Source organism: Pleurodeles waltl, chromosome 5 (assembly GCF_031143425.1).
Source record: "Pleurodeles waltl isolate 20211129_DDA chromosome 5, aPleWal1.hap1.20221129, whole genome shotgun sequence".
Classification (NCBI taxonomy): Eukaryota; Metazoa; Chordata; class Amphibia; order Caudata; family Salamandridae; genus Pleurodeles; species Pleurodeles waltl.
The window spans coordinates 733,773,915-733,798,813 of record NC_090444.1 but is presented as its reverse complement, the minus strand read 5'-3'; the positions used below and the strand labels follow the sequence as shown (position 1 = coordinate 733,798,813).

Here is a 24,899-nt window from a genome sequence, read left to right as displayed (position 1 = left end):
GTTACTTAACTATAACAATAAGTATGCATGTTTGATCTACATGCCTTCTGTTATGCTTTCATGTAGTAGTTCAATTGTGTACCGGTTTAGAAGTCTGAAAACAACGCTAAGGCAATTCGCATTTATTCAGGGTTGATTAGGCTGTGAAAACCAGAAAAATGTTTAGATTTACCACTATACCCCTACTGTGTGTCAAGGTCACCGTTAGGGCGCATTTGGTCTTTAACAATCAAGGATAAAACTAGAAACTCATGATCGATATTGCCCTTCTTAGGGTGGACTTCCAGCAAATGACCGACAAGATGACAGCGGCAGAGACCCAAATTCCCTCCTTGCAGGTCACCTCAAACTCCCTCAAGGAGAGGGTATACGCTGGTGAAGTAACAGGTGCTCATGGCAGCCAAACGTGAGGCCCATGAGGAGAAGGCTAGACTGAATATTCGGGTTTGCCGAAGACCCTCACACTTTTTTACTATAGAGGGTGAATAGGCTGCTGCTTCCTCAAACCCCTCTCACCCCCCCCAAGCCCAGGGAGCCTCTGAAAACCATTATTGCAAGGGTGTTCAACCATAGGGACCGATACTCCTTTCAGGCGGCCTGCATGAAGGGTGACGTGTTATTTGAAAACTCAATGGTCCATTTCTTCCTAGACTTTTCATTGCAAGTGCACCGCCAATGCGTCACAGAGGTTAAAACAAAAACATTATGCAAGGCAGGCTTGAAATATATGATGCTCTTTCCAACCAGGCTGAGAGTCATTGCGGAGGTTAAAGCCTAGCACTTCATAATGCCAGAGGAGGCATGGGACTGGCCGGGAGAAGACAACAAAACAAATTGGGATCCCCTCGATCGGATCCACCTGCCGACGGCTGCGGATTACGAGGCGCTCTGAGACAGTGTAAATGCTTGCAGAATATATGTTGTCCTGGATTCAGAGTGGCGCTAAGCAGCATCTGGTGTTGCAAACTGTTGTGACGAATGACGTCCCCAGCTGTGGGGCTTGACAAAGTTGTCAAGAGACCTTACGATTGTTAACAGATTTCTTTCACAAGCGTCCTCAAGCTATACTTGAGATTTCACTATGATGTTGATTGGGCGGCAGACACTCTGCATGCTGGACAGGTCGGAGTCTGCTTTGCCAAGGAGGCAGAGTGGGGGCATTGGGTTATTTTATGTTTCAGTCTTGCTTGAAATTGCTTTTGTTTTACACCAGCTGTGGTTCCACGCAGATGTGCACAGACTATCTTGATGAAGTCCGAAAAGGGGGTGCAGACATTAGATATCACTCTTTCCTGTGACAGTATGGCACATAGAGATAGAGGTCACTGCGTGTTAACAGTTTAAAGGTGCTAACCTGCAATGTAAATAGCCTATGGAGTAAGATTAAAAGGACCTCGATATTGCAGTATTTAAACAGGCACTCCCCTGATATAATATTGTTGCAGGAGACTCTCCTGAAGGGCAGTCATATAAGGTGCTAGATATATTGGGATTCACCTTGATAACTCATGCAGGCTACACAGCGGATTCTGGAGGCGTTGAGATATTGGTTAAAAAAAAAAAAAAAATAAAAAAAAATCACTGCATATACCCCATGGCAAATGTGGTGCGACCCATCTGGGAGGTTTGTCGCGTAGTCTGGCAGCTAAGAGGACTGCACAATGAACCTCTGCTCCACCTATATCCCGCTGAGGTTGCATACACAGACATTGCTAGAATTGAGCTCTTTGATTTGAGTATGCCAACGGAAGACCTCATTTGGATGGGGGGGCGGGGGGAGGGGCATGAGACGGTGTGACATGAATGCTGCAGTGGACACCGGGGCTGACAGGGCAAGGCAATTGGGAGGTGAGGGTTTGACTACTGCAGTTTATAGATGCATTGCGTTTGATTGACCTATGACAGTAGCATAACTCACGGGTGGCAGTACACATACTACTTGGTGGCTCACTCTAGTACTGGACTATCTCTTCATACAATACCTCCATGCACACAGGTTATACCATGCGCATCACACAGTGAGGGGCATTTCCGACTATTCCCTGGTAGAGGTCTCATTCTGTGGAGGACCATCTGAGAGAAATACAACACAGCGAGTTGACCTTTGTAGTTACAGGATAAGGCACAGATGGCACAGCTCAGTGGAGTTACAGAGTGATACTTCGAAGAAAATGAGGGTACAGCTGATGCCAATAGTGTTCTCTGGGAGGCCTACGGCTTGGCCGCAAGTTCTGTCCCTGGCTCCTAAATAAGTGGTTGGTGGCGTGGGTCAGGGGTCAATACCATGCTATCACGGACCTTCAGCTTGGGTAAGGGTACTAGGAAGGGATGCCCACTGTCACTAATGATTTTTGCACTTGCGCTGTAGCCACTGGGTGCCAGGGTCCGCGGGACCCTTCTCATTCAGGGGGTGAGTCGTAGTGGTGTTTGGGAGGAGAGTATTTCGTTATATACTGATGATGTGATGCTCTACCTCTCACAGCCAACAATGTCGGTAGACATGGGGCTGCAGGTTTTCCATATCTTTGGAGATCACTCCGGTTACCTCATTACCCTGGATAAATCTTGCATGTACACAGTGGTGCCTGCCCTGCTGCAGAGGAGTACTATACCTGTAGCGCTCAAGAGCCTTACGTATCAGGGCATTTATGTCACACAGGTTGCTACAGAGTTGTTGAGACTGAACGTACATGAGCTTCTTGACAGGTTTTCCCAGGATGTGAGTCAATGGAGGTCTCTGCTGTTGTCCTTAATGGGTAGGGCTGTCTTCTATAAAAATGAAGGCTACACCTCGTTGTGTGTCCCAGAATACTTCATTGCCGCTGCCTCTGGTCTTCTTTCGCAAAATAGACCAACAAGTCCAGCTTCTTCTGGGGACTGGGGGAGTACCAGGATAGAGCTTCAGAAGCCACAGAGAGGGTCTACAATGGTGGCCCTTGCTGTCCTCGAAATCCTTAAATATTACTGGGCCTCAGAGCTTGTATTGGCAAATGAGTGGGTGTATGCAGATCAGCATGAGCCGGCGCTATGGGTGGACACTGAGGAGATAGGCCACAGGGACTACCCTGCACTATTGTATAGGCGAGGGAAAAGAAAATTCTACCAGTGCATACATGGACAGTGGTGGAGGTGTGATTGGCGACCTTACAATTCCTGGGATGGGAAGAGAGGGTAACGGAACAGGGTCCCACCTTTCCCATGGGACAGTAACTTAGTTTCGGAGATGGGCACCCTATTGGGTTTCTCTCGCTGAGGGCTACTGGACGTTGACCGTTTGGGAGATTTGTGGAAAGAGGCAGAGCCCTCAAACTTCTAGACACTTCGGGGTGAATATAGCTTGGTGGAAACAGAGTGATAATGTCCTAAGGGTACACATCACAGGTGAATTACAGGTAGCACAGTCCACCCCCTTGGAGGGCAGACTTCTACTTGATCTTATGCGGGACAAGGCCATATCGCTGACATATAGAAAGGTAATGAACAATGCCCTGGATGCGCTGGGTTCCCTGAGAGATAGGTGGGTGGCTGACTTGGGGGAGACAGACGATGCGGAATGGGGAGAGGTGTTGCAGGGCACCTGAGTTACAGCAATAGAGCAGGGTTTAGATTGATCCACTCCAAAACCTGCGAAGGTCCAACTACTCAACAACACTGCTGCACAAGATAGGGAAGGCGTCCACCTATGATTGTGTGAGGGGCTGTGGGTCAGAAGGCATGTCTCTACATATCAAGTGGCTTCTTCTAAACATATACAGGGACAGTGACTGTCCTAAGTACACTAAATTGTGGGTAGAAGGAGGGGCTGGGGTGGCTAAAACAAATGTGGTGAGGTCGTGGGGCACACTGATCCCTCCTGGGATTCATGAATGGGAGAAAGACATGGTGTACCAGAGCAGGGGTTGCCCCAAAAAACAGTCTATGGGCTATGCAGTGGCTGAATGCCTATCATGAACATGGGGACACCTACGGATAGATATGATGAAGTCGATATGATGAGGATGCCTGATGCAATGGGGTCTGGATGTCGGGGACTCACAGTCATTTATGTACTCTTGACTGCCAATGTCAATATGCTATGTTACTGTATACCATTCTAAAGTACTGCACTCTGAAATGTATCTACTGCACTGTACTTTTACAGCTGTGCTCGAAATAAAAATGTTATAACTTTTTTTTTTTTAATTTTTTTTTTTAAACACAAGCGCAACCTACCCGCATGCAGGAGTACTGATCGCGAAAGAAACAGCAGATCCAGTCTGATGCCTAGGGATAACTGTAAGGTAATAAGTCTGAGGCTAGAAGACTCTATTGTATAAGAAACATTTAGGAATGGCAAAAGCTTTATTTTTCCAGGTCAAAATGGTAGCTTAAAACTGTGCAACAGATTGCAGTGCAGTCATAAGACATGTTTTAAAATGTTACTTTAGTGGATAGCACGAGTGCTGCCACCCACTGGTAGCGTTTAAATTACAGGCCCAGGCAAAACAAATGTACCAATTAGGTGTAGGTCAATTCTACTGTGTTTAAAAAGGGGAATTCAAGCGCTTTACCACTTTATAGCAGCCCCCCTCCAGCCAAGAGGGTAGGGTAGACTAATCAATACCTTGATGGGCTTCCCTGCTCAGGCGATAGAACGTAGACAATGGCCCCCTCCTGCAGAAGCACTTCTTAGTTCTATGCCCTTTTGATCCTGTATGTTAAATACAAAAGGTAGCTGTGACAAATCTAAAAGATGTCGCGCAGTACTCAACTAGTAAGGGTAGGAAGTCTACAAAAAGAATACGTGCTCAAAGACTGGTGCTATATGCCCAGATACCTGTAAGGGCAATGATTGTGCTACTCCAAAGAATAACACGCCACTAAATCATAAGAGAATATAATGGAGCACTCCAACAATTGGTTTAAATTGCACTGTCTGGAAGTAATACACAAACCTTGAACACAAATTCCCAGTCATGTGACCTAGAACACTGACCGAAGAGACAGTTGGTTGAGGCAAAAAAATGCCTACTTTCTAAAAGTGGCATTTTCTGAATTGTGACTCAAAATCCAACCATGCTAATAAAGGATATCCACCATATCTGAGAACAGCTCTTATTTAATGAAACAAGGCAAACTAGGTGTTAGCCTATTGGAGGGGGAGAGAGGCCTTACAGCTGTGAAAAAGGACTTGAGGAGTTTTTCCACTGTCATAATATGTAACAATTAAATACACGTGTCTGACTATACCATATTCATACCAAGCTCCCTGCCCTATGAGCCTTTAAGGCCTACCTCTAAGATGACCTCTAGGTATTGAAAAGGAAGGTTTAGGCCTAGAAAAAGCTTTATTTTTCCACGTCGAAATAGCATTTTGAAACTATACTACGGGCTGCAGTAGCAGGCATGAGATATGTTTAAGAGCTACTACAGTGGTGGGAACAAGGAGTGCTGTTCACACTAGTAGAGCTTGATTAACAGGTCCTGGCTGCATGTAGCACCATATACTAGCAGCTTACATAAGTTGAATGTACCAATTAGGTGTGCCAACGTTATCATGTGTTAGAGAGAGCATAACCACTTTACCACTGATTAGCAGGGAACATGTGTACAGAGCCCTAAAAGTCAACAAAATCGGGTCGAGCAAAGTAAGGCACAAGAAGGCAAAAATCTGACATGACCCTGTAGAGAGGGCACTATGCAACACAGATATTGTGCCCCTTGCAGACATCTGTACTTCAACGTCTCTAAGGTTAGAAGCATATTGTTTTCAGGGCGGACTGCTCTCTGGAAGAATGTCAGTTTAAAAAAAGACTTTAGGTTTGGTAAAATATGACTAATTAGGGAGCAGAGCCCCAGATGAGAGTCAAATTGCAAAGAAAGGAACAGACGTCAGTGGGGTGCGCCTATATATGGCTGTGTATCATCACTTACACAGGCAGTGCAAAGCTGCTGCAGGGTCTAAAGGTACCACCTGTCAGAGCTGAAGCAATCACTATCAAAAATTCTAGTCTCAGTCTGGCGTCTGTAGATAATCAAAAGGTGAAGAATCTGCAGTTACAACTGTTCACCAGAAACATCTATATCCAAAAAAGTTCATAATTTGGCCACCACTATGTAAGATTCTGGGTAAACACCTGAAATCCATACGAAAATGCTGGGGGCCCAATGGGGTAACTTTGCATATGTCATCCAAAGTGATTTTTTTCAGGAGTAAAGCAACTACAGACTTCTTTATTGCTGAACATGTTTTACAATTTTCTGAAGAAAGTTAGGCTGCAAAACTTTGATAGTATCCAACATGCCTTTATAGTAAACAACATACAGATACACAACCTATTAAAGATCTGCTTGAGTTTCACTGGTCATAGCAAAGAAAGGCTATTAGAATACTCCACCGGAATGTCCTACCTGCGGAAGAAAAAGGCTCACAATATTTTTTTAAATCCCATGGCTCTCTGTAGCTTCACTGGTCCCTCTTTAAATACTCTGTGTGTACTGCTCCAGCATCAAATGACAAAATTTGACATAAGTTAACTTTGTAAGCACTTCTAAAATGCTTTTTAAGGCAAAGCTAGAGATGGACTATGAGGGTTCACTTTTCCTCCTTCGGCAGTTCTAGCCATCACTGCATTGGCAGTGTAAGCCACCAATTTGTTTTTTTACTTGCTCACAGCCCCGTTTCTTTTTCCCCCAACACACCACCACATCATGAGAAGGGGGAAAGACTGAGGCTGTTAGGGCACTGAAATGTTGATGGCAGTGGCAGTTATCCAATGTCTAATGGCAAACCTCCTGACAAAGAAATTAGCCACTGTCTGTTGTCCACTGCAGTTTTTCTGTCTTAATGGAGCACTTAACCTTTCAATGCTCTAATATGCATGATACTAGCCCTCTGATTTGAAGCAGTGTTCACTTGATAAATATGGCTGCGAGGCTCGTGAATCCGAAACAGCAAGCGCCAAGGCCAAGAATATCTCCTGAACTTTTGACACTCCGAATGAAATTAACAAGCATGAAAAAATCAGCCCCCAGGACCCATCAATATCTCAATTTTGTTTAGGGAGAAGATAGACCCTGCCCTGGAGTGCTTCAAAAAGAAATTCTCTCAAAAAGGCATTCACCTGGAAGTCCCCGGAAAATCCAGTGGAACGCATCTAAACATGGCAGTTGTTAAGAATTTTTTAAGAGCCCATGAATCACACCACCAAATCCGTATGCAAGCCAGAGCAGAAGATCAGCCTGGCCAACTCTTGTCCAAATCACATAAGTTCCACAAAATGGTCACAAGGGTGGTCTGGAAGGTTTGAAATAACCATTTGTGCCATCTCCCACAGGGCAAGGGAGTAACTGGCCAGAATCCAAGTTATGATAGTGGAGAAAAGGGAAAGGCTTGTTTACCAGTACACCAATCTTTTTCAACTCCTTATGAAGTAAGCATAAAAGAGCCAAGGTTCTGGTTAGAAAAAAGGAAACCGGGACAACACGATTCTCCAGAAAGGAGTGAGCCATCAAAAATTTCAGGCTGTCATGAGCCGATTGAGGGATGTTTTTTTGAAGGGGAAAAAGTGGTTCGGCCTTTAAGAATTTCAGCTGTAGAGTTTCTGTGACGAGGTTAACCTGGTAGCCCCACAGGAAAACGAAATTTTAAAACTTCTACAGATTTGCACAGTCAGTCATGAACAAGACAACGTCCTCTGTGAGAGGCCCCAAGGTACACACCAGATACACCTTGGAGGAGGTTCTGAGGCCACTGTCCAGATAGTAACCAGCATCCATTCCAGTGGAAGAGAGAAAAGAAGGTTGCTCGCATCACAGTAGTCATTAGCGTCATGGTAAATTATTTTCAGCATCGGAATGGTTCATGGATCAGAGTCGAACAGTCACTCCAGCCTACCAAACTACTCCTTGTGAGGCAAGAGCCTGTAAAGGGAGTACTTGAGCAGCTGCCATTTACTTTGTATCAGGAAATGACTAAAATGGCATTTGTCTCTGCAAAATTTGCAACGTTTCATAACAGGTTGTGGGTTGCTGCTGGTGGAACAGCAACAGACCATGCCTTTGGTCGAGAAAGGTTCAGTCAGTACTCACAGCATCGGGAAGAGGATGCACAAAGTCAACCATCACTAGCAATGGAACCGCCAGAAGAAGCACAGTCGCAATCTGGAGGCTTTTTGAAGCCTGCAGGTAGACGATACAGAGCCACACGTAGATGGAAAATGGCCAGCATCATCTACGTGAAAGCCACAATTTGTGCAGAATTAGCACCAGGGAATGAGTAGGCCACTCCAAGGCCTGAACCAGGCCAAGCTCAGTGCAGGTTAATTTCTACTAAAATAAGCTCCAAAGTGGCCGCCCAGTCTGTAGTCGGGGAATACCACCCTGATGCAAGATCTAACCCTTTGAGCAGTAGCCACATTGAGAAGCCTAACAATCTTTATTGAAATACTTACTAGAGGACTTTGCTCTTCTTGGAGTATTTGCTGGTCACATGGAGTGTGACCTGGGTAGGTGCGGCCATGAGTTAGACATACATCCTAAGCCAATGGCACAAAGAGCTTTTGCTGAGTCTCTTCATGAACTTGGAATGCAGAGGTCACATTTCACACAACTTTAGGGTGAGTTTGAACAAGTTCAGAGCATGCCACTATAGAGGACTGATCAGGCCTCTTACGAAATGAGCTATTCCCTAACACAGGGTACGAGGGAGGATGGGAGGGAAGGATGGAAGGGGGGGGGGGGGGGGGGGGGGGGAGAGAGGGAGAGAGAGAAAAACGTACAAAACCATAGAAAATCACCAGTTATAGTTAGATTTACCTCAAGATTTGCCCCACCATGCACAGTTTTTTAATCAAAGAGTTTACTGCAAATATTACATTGATATTATCAATGATTTTATCAAAGATGTCATGAGTGCTGTAATTAATGCAGTGCGTGTTGAAGGGGCGAGTTATAGTTGCCTTAGGGCATGAGTTATAGTTACTTGAGGTGAAATTCTATTTTTTTCGTATGTTTAAAAAGTAAGCCTAACTAGAACATCCCTGTAACCTTTGTTTTTTTCATTTAATTTCTATGGTTTTTCATTACTATTTGTTAATCCAACCACCGACACACACTGTGTCACTGAACACAGAAACCCCATATAATCACCCAGCCTTGCAACGTGCATGGCCTTCACGCGTGTACAGGGGAGGTTGCCTGGAAGACCTGGCCTGCAGCCAGACCCTTTGGCCAACCCCCTCAACCACCCGACCTCATGCTGTGCACTGCCCTTTGAGCGTGTGCGACAGGAGTTGGCTGCAGCCTCTCTAGGTGTGAGAATAGGTGTGAGAGGGTGTATCTGGGGGTGAGAGTGGCTGTGAGTCTCTGTCTAGGTGTGAAAGTGCATACATCTGTGTTTAGTGGGTGTGTCAGTGTGTGTGGGTCTGTGAGTGGGTGAGGAACTATTTGAGCGGTTCTGTGAGTGGGTGCCTGGGAGTCTGTCTGGGGCTGTGAGTGGGCGCACGAGGGTCTGAGTGGGTCTGTGAGTGGGTGCATAAGTGTGTGAGTGGGAAAAACTTATTTAAAGAGAGATAGAAAGGGAGAGAGATGGCAAGTTTTTATGCTTGATGTATGGTATACTTCTGCACACTTTAAAATAAAACATGTATTTGTCATTTTTTAAAAGTCTAATAATTTGTACTTTAAAAAAAAAAAAAAAGGAATCAAGTCCAGGTGGACGCGAATCCTGAACGCTTAATGTGAAGTCTGTGGAGGCGGTGCTCCTCTGGGCTGTGGGTGAGGCCAACTGGCCTCCCTCACACATGAAAAGCATTTTTGCCCTGGGGTGGTGGTGAGGAATTGAGTAATTTTAGGGAGGAGCTTTACATGAAGTAGAATTAAATATTGTTGGCATATTCATGGATCTTAATGGAGTTAACCATTAGTACGGACCAGAGTGGATCAATGCAGAGGTTTAGCATAAGAAAATAGAATGGATCCCTCTAGAACTGAGCAAGAGAAGGAAAATGTCACTTACCCAGTGTACATCTGTTCGTGGCATTAGTCGCTGCAGATTCACATGTTGTGCATAGTCTGCCGTCTGGTGTTGGGTCGGAGTGTTACAAGTTGTTTTTCTTCGAAGAAGTCTTTTCGAGTCCCGAGACCGAGGGACTCCTCCTCCTTTGTTCCATTGCACATGGGCGTCGACTCCATGTTAGATTGTTTTCCCCGCATAGGGTGAGGTAGGAGTTGTGTATGTTATTAATAGTGCCCATGCAATGGAATGAATAAGTATGTACCAACTAAGGTTTAAGTAATATATTTACAAATGTACAAATGTTGAAGATAACTTCCAAACGGCTACAGGCTCCCGGGGAGGCGGGAGGGCACATGTGAATCTGCAGCGACTAATGCCACGAACAGATGTACACTGGGTAAGTGACATTTTCCGTTCAGTGGCATGTGTAGCTGCAGATACACATGTTGTGCATAGACTAATAAGCAGTTATCTCCCCAAAAGCGGTGGCTCAGCCTGTAGGAGTGGAAGTAGTCTGAAATAAAGTTCTTAGTACGGCTTGACCTACTGTGGCTTGTTGTGCGGATAGCACGTCTACACAGTAGTGCTTAGTAAATGTGTGAGGCGTAGACCATGTGGCTGCCTTACATATCTCGTTCATTGGAATGTTTCCTAGGAAGGCCATGGTAGCGCCTTTCTTTCTGGTTGAATGTGCCCTTGGTGTAATGGGCAGTTCTCTCTTTGCTTTAAAGTAGCAGGTTTGGATGCACTTAACTATCCATCTGGCTATACCCTGTTTTGATATTGGGTTTCCTGTATGAGGTTTTTGAAATGCAATAAGCAGTTGTTTTGTTTTCCTAATTTCTTTTGTTCTGTCAATGTAGTACATTAGTGCTCTTCTGATGTCTAATGTATGTAGTGCCCTTTCAGCTACTGAGTCTGGCTGTGGGAAGAACACTGGTAGTTCTACCGTTTGATTTAAGTGGAACGGCGAAATCATTTTTGGTAAAAATTTTGGATTGGTTCTTAGGACTACTTTATTTTTGTGTATTTGAATAAAAGGTTCTTGTATAGTAAACGCCTGAATTTCACTTACTCTTCTTAGAGATGTGATGGCAATGAGAAATGCAACCTTCCACGTTAAGAATTGCATTTCGCATTAGTGCATGGGTTCAAAAGGTGGGCCCATGAGTCTTGTTAAGACGATGTTGAGGTTCCATGAAGGAACAGGTGGTGTTCTTGGTGGTATAATTCTTTTTAGGCCTTCCATAAACGCTTTAATGACAGGTATCCTTAATAGTGAAGTTGAATGGGTAATCTGCAGGTATGCAGATATTGCTGCGAGGTGTATCTTTATGGAAGAGAAGGCTAGATTTGATTTCTGTAAAGGTAGTAAGTATCCCACTACATCCTTTGGAGATGCATGTAATGGTTGAACTTGATTATTATGGCAGTAGCAAACAAATCTTTTCCATTTGCTTGCATAGCAGTGTCTAGTGGATGGTCTTCTAGCTTGTTTTATGACTTCCATACATTCTTGGGTGAGGTTTAAATGTCCGAATTCTAGGATCTCAGGAGCCAGATTGCTAGATTCAGCGATGCTGGGTTTGGATGCCTGATCTGTTGTTTGTGTTGTGTTAACAGATCTGGTCTGTTGGGCAACCTGACATGGGGTACTACTGACAGGTCTAGTAGTGTAGTGGACCAAGGTTGTCTTGCCCATGTTGGTGCTATTAGTATGAGTTTGAGTTTGTTTTGACTCAATTTGTTTACTAGATATGGAAGGAGAGGGAGAGGGGAAAAAGCGTACGCAAATATCCCTGACCAGTTCATCCATAGAGCATTGCCTTGAGACTGCCTGTGTGGGTACCTGGATGCGAAGTTTTGGCATTTTGCGTTCTCCTTTGTTGCAAATAGGTCTATTTGAGGTGTCCCCCAAATTTTGAAGTAAGTGTTTAGAATTTGGGGGTGAATCTCCCATTCGTGGACCTGTTGGTGATCTCGAGAGAGATTGTCTGCTAGTTGATTTTGGATCCCTGGAATAAATTGTGCTATTAGGCGAATGTGGTTGTGAATTGCCCATTGCCATATCTTCTGTGCCAGGAGGCACAGCTGTGTCGAGTGTGTTCCCCCCTGTTTGTTTAGATAATACATTGTTGTCATGTTGTCTGTTTTGACAAGAATGTATTTGTGGGTTATGATGGGTTGAAATGCTTTCAACGCTAGGAATACTGCTAACAATTCGAGGTGATTTATATGCAGTTTTGTTTGATGTACGTCCCATTGTCCTTGGATGCTGTGTTGATTGAGGTGTGCTCCCCACCCTGTCATGGAAGCATCTGTTGTTATCACGTATTGTGGCACTGGGTCTTGGAAAGGCCGCCCTTTGTTTAAATTTATACTGTTCCACCATAGAAGCGAGATGTATGTTTGGCGGTCTATCAACACCAGATCTAGAAGGTGACCCTGTGCATGTGACCACTGTGATGCTAGGCACTGTTGTAAGGGCCTCATGTGCAGTCTTGCGTTTGGGACAATGGCTATGCATGAGGACATCATGCCTAGGAGTTTTAATACCGTCTTTGCCTGTATCTTTTGTGTTGGATACATGGCTTGTATAACCTTGTGAAAATTTTGAACCCTTTGTGGACTTGGAGTGGCTATTCCCTTTGTTGTGTTGATTGTCGCTCCTAAGTATTGCTGTGTTTTGCACGGCAGAATGTGAGATTTTGTGTAGTTGATGGAGAAACCGAGTTTGTAGAGGGTTTGTATGACATAATCTGTGTGTTGTGAACACCTTGTTAGGGAGTTGGTCTTGATTAGCCAATCGTCTAGGTACGGGAATACGTGTATTTGCTGCCTTCTGATGTGTGCAGCTACTACTGCTAGGCATTTTGTGAATACTCTTGGTGCGGTTGTTATACTGAACGGCAACACTTTGAATTGGTAATGTATTCCCTTGAATACGAACCTTAGGTATTTCCTGTGCGAGGGATGTATCGGTATGTGGAAATACGCGTCCTTTAGATCTAAGGTTGTCATGTAGTCTTGTTGCTTTAGCAGTGGTAACACGTCTTGTAGCGTGACCATGTGAAAGTGTTCTGATTTGATGTAGGTGTTTAGTGTTCTGAGATCTAGGATTGGTTTCAGTGTTTTGTCCTTTTTTGGTATTAGAAAGTACAGTGAGTAAACTCCTGTGTTTACTTGTGTACATGGTACCAATTCTATTGCGTCCTTTTGTAGTAATGCTTGAACTTCTAGTTCTAGAAGGTCTAAATGTTGTTTTGACATATTCGGTGTTTTTGGTGGGACATTTGGAGGGAGTTGGAGAAATTCTATGCAATAACCATGTCGGATAATTGCTAAGACCCAAGTGTCTGTTGTTATCTCCTCCCAGGATTTGTAAAACTGACTTAGTCTTCCCCCCACTGGTGTTGTGTGAAGGGGTTGAGTGACTTGTGAGTCACTATTTGGTTGTAGGGGTTTTTGGACTTTGAAATTTTCCCCGGTTTCTAGGGAATTGTCCTCCTCTGTACTGGCCCCGAAAACCTCCCCTTTGGTACTGTCCCTGGTAGGTAGACGGTGTTGATTGTGAGGTGCTGGCTTGTGTGGCTTGACCCCGAAACCCCCCTCTGAAAGTTGTTTTGCGGAAGGTGCCGAAAGTGCCTCTGCCCTGCGGGGAATAGAGTGCGCCCATGGCCTTGGCTGTGTCAGTGTCCTTTTTCAATTTCTCAATTGCCGTGTCCACTTCGGGTCCAAACAATTGCTGTTCATTGAACGGCATATTGAGCACCGCTTGCTGTATTTCCGGTTTAAAGCCAGATGTGCGCAACCATGCGTGCCTTCTTATGGTTACTGCGGTATTTATTGTTCTTGCAGCTGTGTCTGCTGCGTCCATAGAGGAGCGTATTTGGTTATTGGAGATGTTTTGTCCCTCCTCAACCACTTGTTTTGCCCGTTTTTGAAATTCTTTGGGCAGATGCTCGATGAGATGCTGCATCTCGTCCCAATGGGCTCTATCATATCGCGCTAGGAGCGCCTGAGAGTTCGCGATGCGCCACTGGTTAGCAGCTTGTACTGCAACCCTTTTCCCAGCTGCGTCGAACTTGCGGCTCTCTTTATCCGGAGGTGATGCCTCGCCTGATGTGTGCGAGTTGGCTCTCTTGCGAGCTGCCCCTACCACGACTGAATCTGGTGGCAGTTGTGAGGTGATAAAAGCAGGGTCCGTGGGCGGTGCTTTATATTTTTTCTCCACCCTTGGAGTTATCGCTCTACTCTTGACCGGTTCTTTGAAGATCTGCTTTGCGTGCCTTAGCATTCCTGGAAGCATAGGCAGGCTTTGGTAGGTGCTGTGGGTGGAGGAGAGGGTGTTGAAAAGGAAGTCATCCTCGACAGGTTCTGCGTGTAACGACACGTTATGGAACTCTGCTGCCCTAGCTACCACCTGTGCATACGCTGTGCTGTCCTCAGGTGGCGAGGGCTTGGTAGGGTACGACTCAGGACTATTGTCTGATACTGGGGCGTCGTATAGGTCCCAAGCGTCTTGGTCATCTTGGCTCATGGTGGTATGAGCCGGTGAATGTGACGAAGTCTGTGCCGGTGATGTGTGAGTTACAGGTGGAGGAGAAGGTGGCGGAGTTACCTTCTTCACCATTTTTTGTGGTGTTTGTTCTTGAGTTTGGAACTCGAGTCTCCTTTTTCTCCTGATTGGGGGAAGAGTGCTGATTTTCCCTGTCCCACTTTGTATGAAGATCCGCTTTTGTGTGTGGTCTACATCAGTGGTCTGTAACTCTTCTTCAAATCTGTGTTTGCGCATTTGAGAGGACAGTGATTGTTCCTCTGTATATGAGCTGGCAGTTGGTTCGGTTGCTGGTCGTTTTGGCACCGAAACTGTGTCTCTGCTTGTTTTCGGCTCCGAGGCGAATTTTTTCTTTTTCGGCGTCGAGCTTTCTCGGCGTCGATCTTCCTCGGTGCCGCTGTCTCGGCGTCGATCTTTTTCGGCAGCACTTTCTCGGTCCCGAGATTGCTGCGTGCCTGTGTCTCGACCCGAGTCGGACGATCTCGGCACCAGTTCGGCCTTTTTCGGTGCCGATGGACCGTCACCTACTTTATGGGTTGAGCCATGGCCTGTTGGCAGTGGCGTCCCCTGGGCCTTGTCTGTTTTCTTGTGTGGTGCTTGCTTCGACGTCTTACTCACAGTTTCTTCGACGTCGAATTCCTCTGAGTCCGATTCATGGATGGAGAAGGCTTCCTCTTCTTCTCCTTGTCCCTCGAACTCTCGGTGTCCTGTCGGCGTGGACGCCATCTGCAATCTTCTGGCTCGCCGGTCGCGGAGCGTTTTTCGGGACCGAAACGCACGACAGGCCTCACACGTTTCTTCCTTGTGCTCGGGCGACAGGCACAAGTTACAGACCAAATGTTGGTCTGTATATGGATATTTATTGTGGCATTTAGGACAGAATCGGAACGGGGTCCGTTCCATCAGTGTCTATGTTACACGCGGTCGGGCCGACCAGGCCCCGACGGGGGATCGAAATTACCCCGAAGGGCTACCGGAGCTCTTCACGATTCGGTGTCGATTCTATTCTTACCCGATCCCGAGCGAAACAATACCGACTTAGTTTTCCGAAGTTAAGACTATCTTTCCGTCCCGAAACCCGGAGCGAAAAGGAACACGTCCGAACCCGATGGCGGAAAAAAAAACAATCTAACATGGAGTCGACGCCCATGCGCAATGGAACAAAGGAGGAGGAGTCCCTCGGTCTCGGGACTCGAAAAGACTTCTTCGAAGAAAAACACCTTGTAACACTCCGACCCAACACCAGACGGCGGACTATGCACAACATGTGTATCTGCAGCTACACATGCCACCGAACGAATAGTTTCTGCGATCTTTAAATTTACATACGTACGAGCAGGTGATGTGGTAAAAGTTGCATCAGTGTAGAACTGTATCAGAAACAAATGCTAGTTCCAGGGTGTGGATTATTAATCGGTGCTTGATGGTGTACCTGGATGCATTTGTTGTCTGTCATTGAGACTGTTCACTACTTTCCAAGCAGCTGCCTCTGAGCTGCAATGTTACTTGAAACTCCAAGTATAAAGAACACTTTTCTTGGGAATCTTTTGCTGAAGGACAAGTTACTTACCATTGGTAACACCTTATCAATGTGGTAGAGACACAGACTAGCCGCAGATTCCTTTTCTTAGAATTCTTCCCCAGGCGTCAGACTTGATCTGGAAAATTTTCCTCAGCAGTACCTATGGGCGTCGGTAGTGGCTGTCGAGTGACTCCACGGCAATGTCGTTGCCAGACATGACGTCAGCGCAGTCCATATATTCCCTCCTCTGACTCAATGATGTCAGTTTCTTCAGTGACTTGAAGCCGCAAAACAACGCGGAGCCACAGAGAAACTGGCAATGGACTAGAAAAACAGTGCAATAGTGTATATGCCAACCATAAAGGAAAAGATAAGTCTTGAGATGTAGCAGAACCCAAAACACCCAAAACTACCCTAAGAAAGAGTGAAAACAACACAGTTTACTAGCAGGGAGGCTGGGTGTGTCGATAAATAATCTGCAACTAGCCTGTGTCTCTACCAGATAAGGCTTAAGCAAAGGTAAGTAACTTGTCCATCTGATACAGACAACTAGCCACAGATTCCTTATCTTAGAATTATATCCCCAAGCAATCCCAACCCCTGGGGAAGGGACGCGAACAGACCACACCAGTCTCACAAAAAAAGCAACCCGGTATCACAGAGGAATATCGAGGCTCGAGACATTCTGCGAGAGAAAAACATAAGTGATTCATACGAGAAAAGGAACTGCAAATCCACTGGGGAAAAGCTAAGTCATGGCTGGTAAGGAACAGCCTCCACCGGAGACTAGGCAGCAACCACCCTCATATGGGTGGGAAATCTGGGAAAAAACAGCAGGATGATGAAATGGAGCCCTGTGAAGGGGCACCAGAAAAGACACACATATGTGATTCAAAAAGTGTAAAAGATGCAAAGAGAAAGACCAGCAGAACCGTGACATAAAGCAATCTCACAATCAGAATGAGAGAGTACTCCAGTCAGAGAAGCGAATTAAGAAACTGAAAGAGTACAGATAGACTAGATGGTAGGCTCAGAAGGAGCGGAAAAACAGCTCCAGGCTCAAAACGAACAACAAAATGGGAAAGACCAGTAAGGCCTTGATTAAGTGCAAAGTGTACAGATATACACTAGGCATGGAATGATAGAGGAAAAATGAGAGAGCACTGAAGGAGAACTGGAACGACAAGGCAAAAGAAGCAGATGTTCCTGTGAGAGCTCAGAGCAAAAATGAATGCCAGAAAACAAGCTGACAGGGGAACTGGAGGCTCAATCATCAATTGAATACCAAGGCAGCCAAAGAACTGTGCAACAGAAAACACAGATAATAAAGGAAGGAGCCTGCTAATAAGGAAAAGCGTTGGCGATACTTGAACCCCTGTACAGGGGTAGCCTGCTGCACCAAAGAGTGGGTCTAGCCACCAAGCTAGCTCTCTTTGAAATCGTAAGGAAGCCAAACATGGCACCTCATAAGGAATACGAGGGGAGAAAGAACATGGCATCTGAGACCTGTGAAAAGACAAAGTTTGAAAGTGTGAGGAGGTCCTGAAAGATGTAAAAAGATTTTGAAAGACAACCATAGCTCATGCTAAGGAAGAAAGAAAGTAAATATGCAAGGTGTCAACAACAGCAGCTGGAAGAAAGAGTACACAACCATCCCAGAGGCAGAAGGATCGAGGGTCCTGGAGGGATCCAACAGAATCTATGTTAATTAACAATGACCAAGCAGAGAAGAAACACTAGGAAAGGTACCCTAGAGGCATGCCTAGAAGGGGATCAAAGTATACATTGGCAGCAAAATACCAAAAACAACGGAAGGAAGACCAACCACAGGAAACAAAAGATAGTACACCACCCAGGCCATCATCATGAACAAGGAGGGTGAGGGAGAAAAAAGGGCACCACGCAATTTGTAAAATCTTGGGGAAGCCAGTATTGGAATTAGCACTATACCCCACGTATTAAAGCGGGGGCGGGGGAGAACAGGAGAAAATGGCAACAAGAAGTAAATCCAAGAATAAAGGATACCTCCGAAAAGGCAAACAAGAGAACCCACAACCTCCTGTGGAAATGAAAGCAAGAACCTGTGAACAACAACACGGGGAGGATCCAGCTCAGGAATGAGCTGGAAGAAGCTGGCAATAAAACAAATTAAAGTACTCCATAGTGAAATTCCTATCGCCCGACGCCCGGGACATCTTGTTTGGGGTCAAGGGCAACAAGTTTTCATGTTTACTTTGTCCTTGGGACAAGTAGGCCCAACCCTCTGCAGCACAAACCCCTTGGATGCCAGTTTACAGAGAGTGGAACTCTCTGCAGTTGAGGTAATGTGTTTCCAGAAGATAATGCTGTTCGAACTTGTATTTATGGTTCGTTATTTGAAAGCCTTCATTATTAGGGTGAGTGCTGTAAATAAATGTTTTACGGTCACACTTCACTACTGACGTTGGTTCCAGTACAAAAAAAAAAAAAAACGTGTACACACGTTTGAAAAGTTTAGGCTATGAGGCTAAGTATAATGCTCCCAGAATGCTCTCTGATTAGATGCAAATGTTTGCAGAAGCTTGTAAGCAAGAGAGAAGAGTCTTTGCTTTTAAAATAAAATGTTCAGAAAAAATGCAAGTAGGGAAAAAGTTTCGCTACCATGACATTTTAGGTGCTATTACTTTGAAGTGTCATTTAGTAAAATGTGTTGATGCATGCTAGTATTTCCAAAAAATGTTTCTAATGGAAAATCAGTGTAACCATTTTCAACACGATTATGGGAAGCATGAAAATAAACAAACACTGAAAAAAGTCAACTGATCCAACATATTTTTGATAAGTCTTTTAGTTTCATCAATGTGGGTCTTGTTTTGATATGGCTTTTGTAACACTTTATTGTTGTGTGAGCTACCAGGCCCTCAACATTGTAACAAACACTGGCACACCCCACCCCAAAAGTTTTTGAACTCTAAAAGCACACATTGCCACCAGTGGCATAACAAAGGCCCCGCAGCTGCCCTCCAGGGAACCCCTTCAGCACAGCACCTGCCCTGAGTGAGTCTGAAGAGGGGGCTCCTCCATGTTCTTTGCAAAGGGGCACCCTCCAGTTTCGTTACGTCACTGATTGCCACTGTAGTTCCTGACACTGAACAAAACTACTTTGTGTGCCAATATGCTCCTTGTGGAAGAGCAGAATACGATCACTCACAGTAAAGCCAGCCGACAGAGAGAGAAATAGAAGTTTAATAAAAACAAAATGTCTTTGTTAACACCAGACCTAATTAGGGACCAAGACCCACATGTAGCTAGCTTTTTGCATGTCGCAAAGACGTGCAAAAAGCACATCGCGATGCACAATCCCAGTTTTGCGATTCGGTAACCTGGTTACCGAATCGCAAAACGAGTTTGCGACTCGCAATTAGGAAGGGGTGTTCAATTACTAATTGCGACTCGCAGTGCAATGTAGGATTGTTATGTGACCGCGGGCGCAAACCAATCGCAGTTTGCACCCATTTCAAATGGGTGCTAACCCATTCGCAAAAGGGAAGGGGTCCCCCTGGGACCCCCTTCCCCGTTGTGAATGTCACTGTAAACATTTCATTTTTGTAATGCATCTCGTTTTCCTTTAAGGAAAACGGGCTGCATTAAATAAAAAAAAATAAAAAAATGCTTTATTGAAAAGCTGTCACAGACATGGTGGTCTGCTGTCTCCAGCAGGCCACCATCCCTGTGAGGGCCGCCATTCGCAAGGGGGTCGCAAATTGCAACCCACCTCATGATTATTCATGAGGTGGGCATTTGCGACCCCCTTGCGAATCACAGATGGTGTCAGGGACACCATCCTACATTCGGATTTGCGGCTCGCAAATCTGAACCTACCTACATGTGGCCCCAAATTCTTAAAGAAAGTCACAAAAGTGCACCCATGGTATATGTCTTTGAATTAGTGGCTTTCAAGAGAAGTATACCAGGAAATCGTACCCCTATAAAAATATTTGTGAACTGTATTTTAGCATGGGTAAATCCGCATGTGTAGATTTGCTCATGTGAACAATCTATTGAGCATTTGCAAGTTTATTTTCCCTCCAGCCACTTTCTTCCCAACCCTGGAAGAAGTTCTAATTCTGCCATTGTCAGGAGTACATTTCCAACCTTTCTTATTATGGGAAAATATTAGAGAGAAGCTGGTGAAAATCTTTAAAACATGCAGGTTAGTAGGTGTGCAGACTCAAAGACATTCCAGCCCTGGAACTATTGATTACTGCTTCCTCCAGCCCCGGTATGCAGATCGGCAGAAAGGTGGCAAAATAAGGAAATTGCTACAGTAGGGATTGAAACTGCAAGTATTCAAGCCCTACTATGGTAGTAGCCCTGGCATAATCAGAGAGGCTATTATCAGAGCTCTTACATAATGAGATTGCTGCAATAATTTGTCGCCACACTACATGGCACCAGAGGGACAATAGATCTTTTTACAGGACAAGTAGATTTGAGAAGCAACCTGTCCCCTGGACAAGTAGATATTTTAATAAATTCCACACCCCTGCACAGCATAATAATTCTGTGTTTTTTTTTGTTTTTGTTTTTTTTCCTCAATTTTAGGGACGCACGGAATCCCTGGAGCAGGGAAGCCAGTGCCTCAAAAGGTAGAAGGTACAATCATTGAGCTACGGCGTAATGGCCCTGGAAGAAACGTGATCAACAGTGGGTATGAATGAACCAAGAACACAAAAGATTAGCAACCCCTGACAGCATTGGCGGGATGTGCAGCCTTGTCCCGAGAAGCCTGTACCACCAGAGGCAGAAGACATTGCCACTGAGCCATAGCTCCTTGATCCTAAAAGACAAGGAGTGGAACCTGCAACAAGCACAATATGAGTCTGTAGCAGAGGAAAAGCAGGAAATGGAGAACCCACTGGAAAAATGAGAAAAGAAACCTTCCTAGGAAGGGACACCAGCGGTGAAAGACCCTACCAAAATTAGGCAAGAATTGGCTCCCCAGGGAGTACAACAATTTATGTCCACATGGAGAATAAACAAGAAAGATGCGTAAAACAGCATCCACCACCAAAAGCTCAAGGAGCAAATGTCTGACCCAATCTCTTAGCAACAGAGATGAATGGCAAAATGCCAAGGGCAAATCAAAGGAGAGGCATGTTGGCAGCAATGGACAACAGAAAGAAAACCATCACCCGTGGAAGGAAACGACCAAGCAAAGGCGGACTTACCGCCACAAAGCAGGCCAAATGAGAAGAGGGTACCTTGTCAGTCTCAAAAGTAGAGACACTACCAAACATGGAAAAGTCTCGCCAAATGGAAACAAAAGGAATAGTGGAAACTCACCATGACAATTATGGTAGACCATACTGTTATGGCTGTGGAAGTAGCCCCCTGTACAGAGGAGGCTGCTCCAGCCGAGGCACAAGATATGCTCCGTAACCACTGCTCTACTGACAGGAGCAGCAGTATAGCAATTGCGCTGTGCGCACCAAAGGAAGTGCAAGAAGATACAACGTGGATAACAAGAGGGCAACCAAGAATACGAGTCTGAAGAGACCCAACTGACTAAACAAACATAACAACAGAGGAGTGAGGATGTTTCCCATACCAAAGAGAAACTTGACAGACCACATATAGTCGCCACAGACGATGACGTGCTAGGAGAGGAAGGACACTACTCCCCCCACCATGGGAATAACGGAAACGATGCAAAGCAGAATCTCCGTGCGCCCCAAAAAGCGACTTGCCAGCAAATGGCATATCAAGGAGAGCATCCCACACCAGAGATGAGAGGTTGTAGGCCACCAACCAAGCCCTGCGATGTATGGCAACAGAAGTAGCCATGATCCGTCCAATGGAATCTGTAGAATCCATACCGGACCAAACTGCAAGTCAAGCAGCTTGTTGACCATCTCTGCTCAAAGACGTAAGAGCAGGGCAAACATCGTCAGAAGGCAATGGTAGTAAATGTTCCACAGAGTCCCAAAGAGCATGGGAAAAGCGGGCCAACACACAGGAAGGGTTGGTGGGAACAAAGAGCGGCACTAGAAGAGGCGAAAATTTGCAGAATCCAGCTGCCTAGAATCGCTTTGCGGTGGTGCAGGTGGAACCTGCTCCAGAGCAGGAACGCCCAAAGCAGTTTGGGTATTAAACCCTTGGGGAGGAGGGTGGTGGCAAAGACACAAGGGGTATGCCTGTGCCGGCCAATGCTGTGTGAAACAGAACGATCCACTGAAGGACTAGAGATAGGCTGAGTCCAGACACCTAGAAGGATGTCGTAGAGAGCCTTGCAAAAAGTCAGAACTGGTTCGGTGTCAGACTGATCCCAAGTAAAAGATAACAACGGATCAATAGACAATTGCACCATAGGAAGATACAAACCCAAAACAGGAGACACCAACCCCCCCCCACCCCCCCACCCCCTTTTCCCCTCCTTCAAAACAACTGCAAATGCAGTGCAGGCTTCCTTCGCCAAGCCAAGGGACGAGAGCAGGCTAGACCCTGGGGAGGAGTCTAGACCACTAGCAGTCCACAAGTCAAGTACCCAATACGGGGATGAACCTGGAATGGCCCCCATGAGGGAAGCAGGAGGATGTGCAAGAGGTTCAGAAAGCAGAAGCAAAGAAGCCTCATGTAAACTCCCCGGCACCTCTTCCGGCGTCGGTGGGGGAAGCTACCTCGGAAGCAGCAGCATCCAACTCACGAGAGATCAATATAGGCACGTCAAGAGGAGTCAACTGGTCCAACGGCACCATGAAGGGTGTCTGGACAAGAGGATCAGGCGACGGACGTTGTACAATGCCGTGCGCTGACCTGACTCCAGAGTCGGATTCGAGAGTGTGAGCAGGCACCGAGGTGGAAATCGCTGGCCAAGACCCTGCCAAAACACTCACCACCTCCATAGGGCCCCAAAGGCACTCCAGAGGGAGGGGAAAGACCAAAGATAGAATGGAGGAAAGGATAATAACGTCGCATTTGGTCCATAGTCGCGGCGGAAGGGATGGGGTCGACAAGAGCGCAGACTCCACTGGAGGAGAACATGGAGGCCGAGACGCCAAAGAGCGTGCAGGCACCTGAGCAGACCTACTTGGAGATGCCAAGGGTGCAACCAAGGTCGACAGTACCATCTGACAACAACTCCTGGAGCTCTCCCAGGATCGTGAAGACGAAGACTGACTGTGACGCCGTCTCGAAGAGGACTTGTCCGCCCGTGCCGCAAGGAGCTTCATGCAACACTCTCTCAAAGACTTCGGTTTCAAACTATGACAGGCGTCACAGTTGTCAACGTCATGAGACCTCAGACACCACAAACAAACGGAATGAGAATCCGTGACTGACATCTGCCAGGAACAGGATCCACAGGGCGTAAATTCAGAAGGTATATACACCATTACAAAGGGCCCAAGGTACTCAAGACACCGGATCCGCACTGCTGCGCGGAAAATAAGAAACTGACGTCAGAGCAGGGAATATATGGACACCGTTGATGTCATGTCTGGGGACGAGGTCGCTTCGGAGTCGCTCGAAGCCCTCTACCGATGCACAGAGGTACTGCTTAGGAAACATTTCTGGGTCCAGTCTGATACCTGTGGTAGAATTCTAAGTTAAGGAATCTGCGGCTAGTTGTCTCAATCAGATTTTGAGGCTATTTTCTCAATTTGTCTGATGAAGGGTAGACTAATTAACTGACAGGTTTGGGGCAGCCAAATTTCTCAGTCCTTTTGACTTAACATCAGGGTACTGGCAGACTGGTCTGACCTCAGGAAAAAAAGAAAGATCAGCATTCCTGGCCCCGGTTGGACATTACCAGTTCACTATTAAGCCATTTGGTTTAAAGAATTCCCCTGCCACCTCCCAAAGACTGATGAATAAACTCCTGGCTGGATTGGAAATCTTTAGTGCAGCATTTCTTGATATTGCGCTCTTTAGCTCCACTTTGCCAACGCTCATTAAGCTCTACAAAGTACAGTTTCACTATCAAAGCAAGCAAGTGCAAAAAGTGCAGTGCAAGGTTGTATACTTAGATCACCAGGTAGGTGGGGGCCAAGTTCAACCACTACAGCCCAAGATCCAGACAATTTTGGACTTGAAAGCTCTAACCACCCAGATCCAAGTCAGGGCATACCTTGGCTTGAATTGTTATTACAGGTGGTTTGTAAAGGGGTATGGTACCATTGTGGCACGCCTCCCAGAACTAATCTCCAAGAAAATGCTAAAGAAAGTAAACTGGACAGTGAGCTGTCAAAAGATTTCTGACATTCAGAAGGAAGCAATGTGCTCAGCACCCATTCTGAAATGGCTGGATTATTCTAAGCAGGTCATAGTGCAGATTGGTGCCTCTGAACATGGCAAAGGAGCAGTCCTATCCCAAATCAATGATGATGGCCATGACCAACCTGTTGCTTTCATTAGCAGAAGGTTATGCCCCAAAGAGCAGCGTTTGAGTGCCACTGAGAGTAAAGCCCCCGCTGTGGTCTGGTTCCTGAGAAGTTGACACCATACTCGTCTGTTTCTCACTTCCTTGACCGAACTGACCACAGACCTTTAAGATGGCTGATCCAAATGAAAGATGAAAACCCCAAACTGTTAAGGAGGTCCATCTCCCCACAGGGAATGAGCTTAACAATGGAACACAGTACTGGGACTGACCATGCCAATGCAGATGGCCATTCCAGATTCTTCTACTTAGGCAAAGAAGACTCTCTTGGGAAAGATTAGTCTCATCCTCTTTCATTTGGGAGGCAGGGGGTGTTGTGTAGGAAAGTGCCCTTTCTGACATTGTCACCCCCACTTTTTGCCTGGTATTTGATGCAATTTTGACTGAAAGTCAAACCAGGTCC

At 45.8% G+C, this 24,899-nt stretch overlaps 1 protein-coding gene across 4 annotated transcripts in view; it reads right to left on the bottom strand.

Moving 5' to 3' along the window:
* The window catches only part of BIRC6 (baculoviral IAP repeat containing 6), a 1,722,273-nt gene that overhangs the window by 1,341,117 nt on the left and 356,257 nt on the right, over positions 1-24,899 (bottom strand). The window lies entirely within an intron of this gene.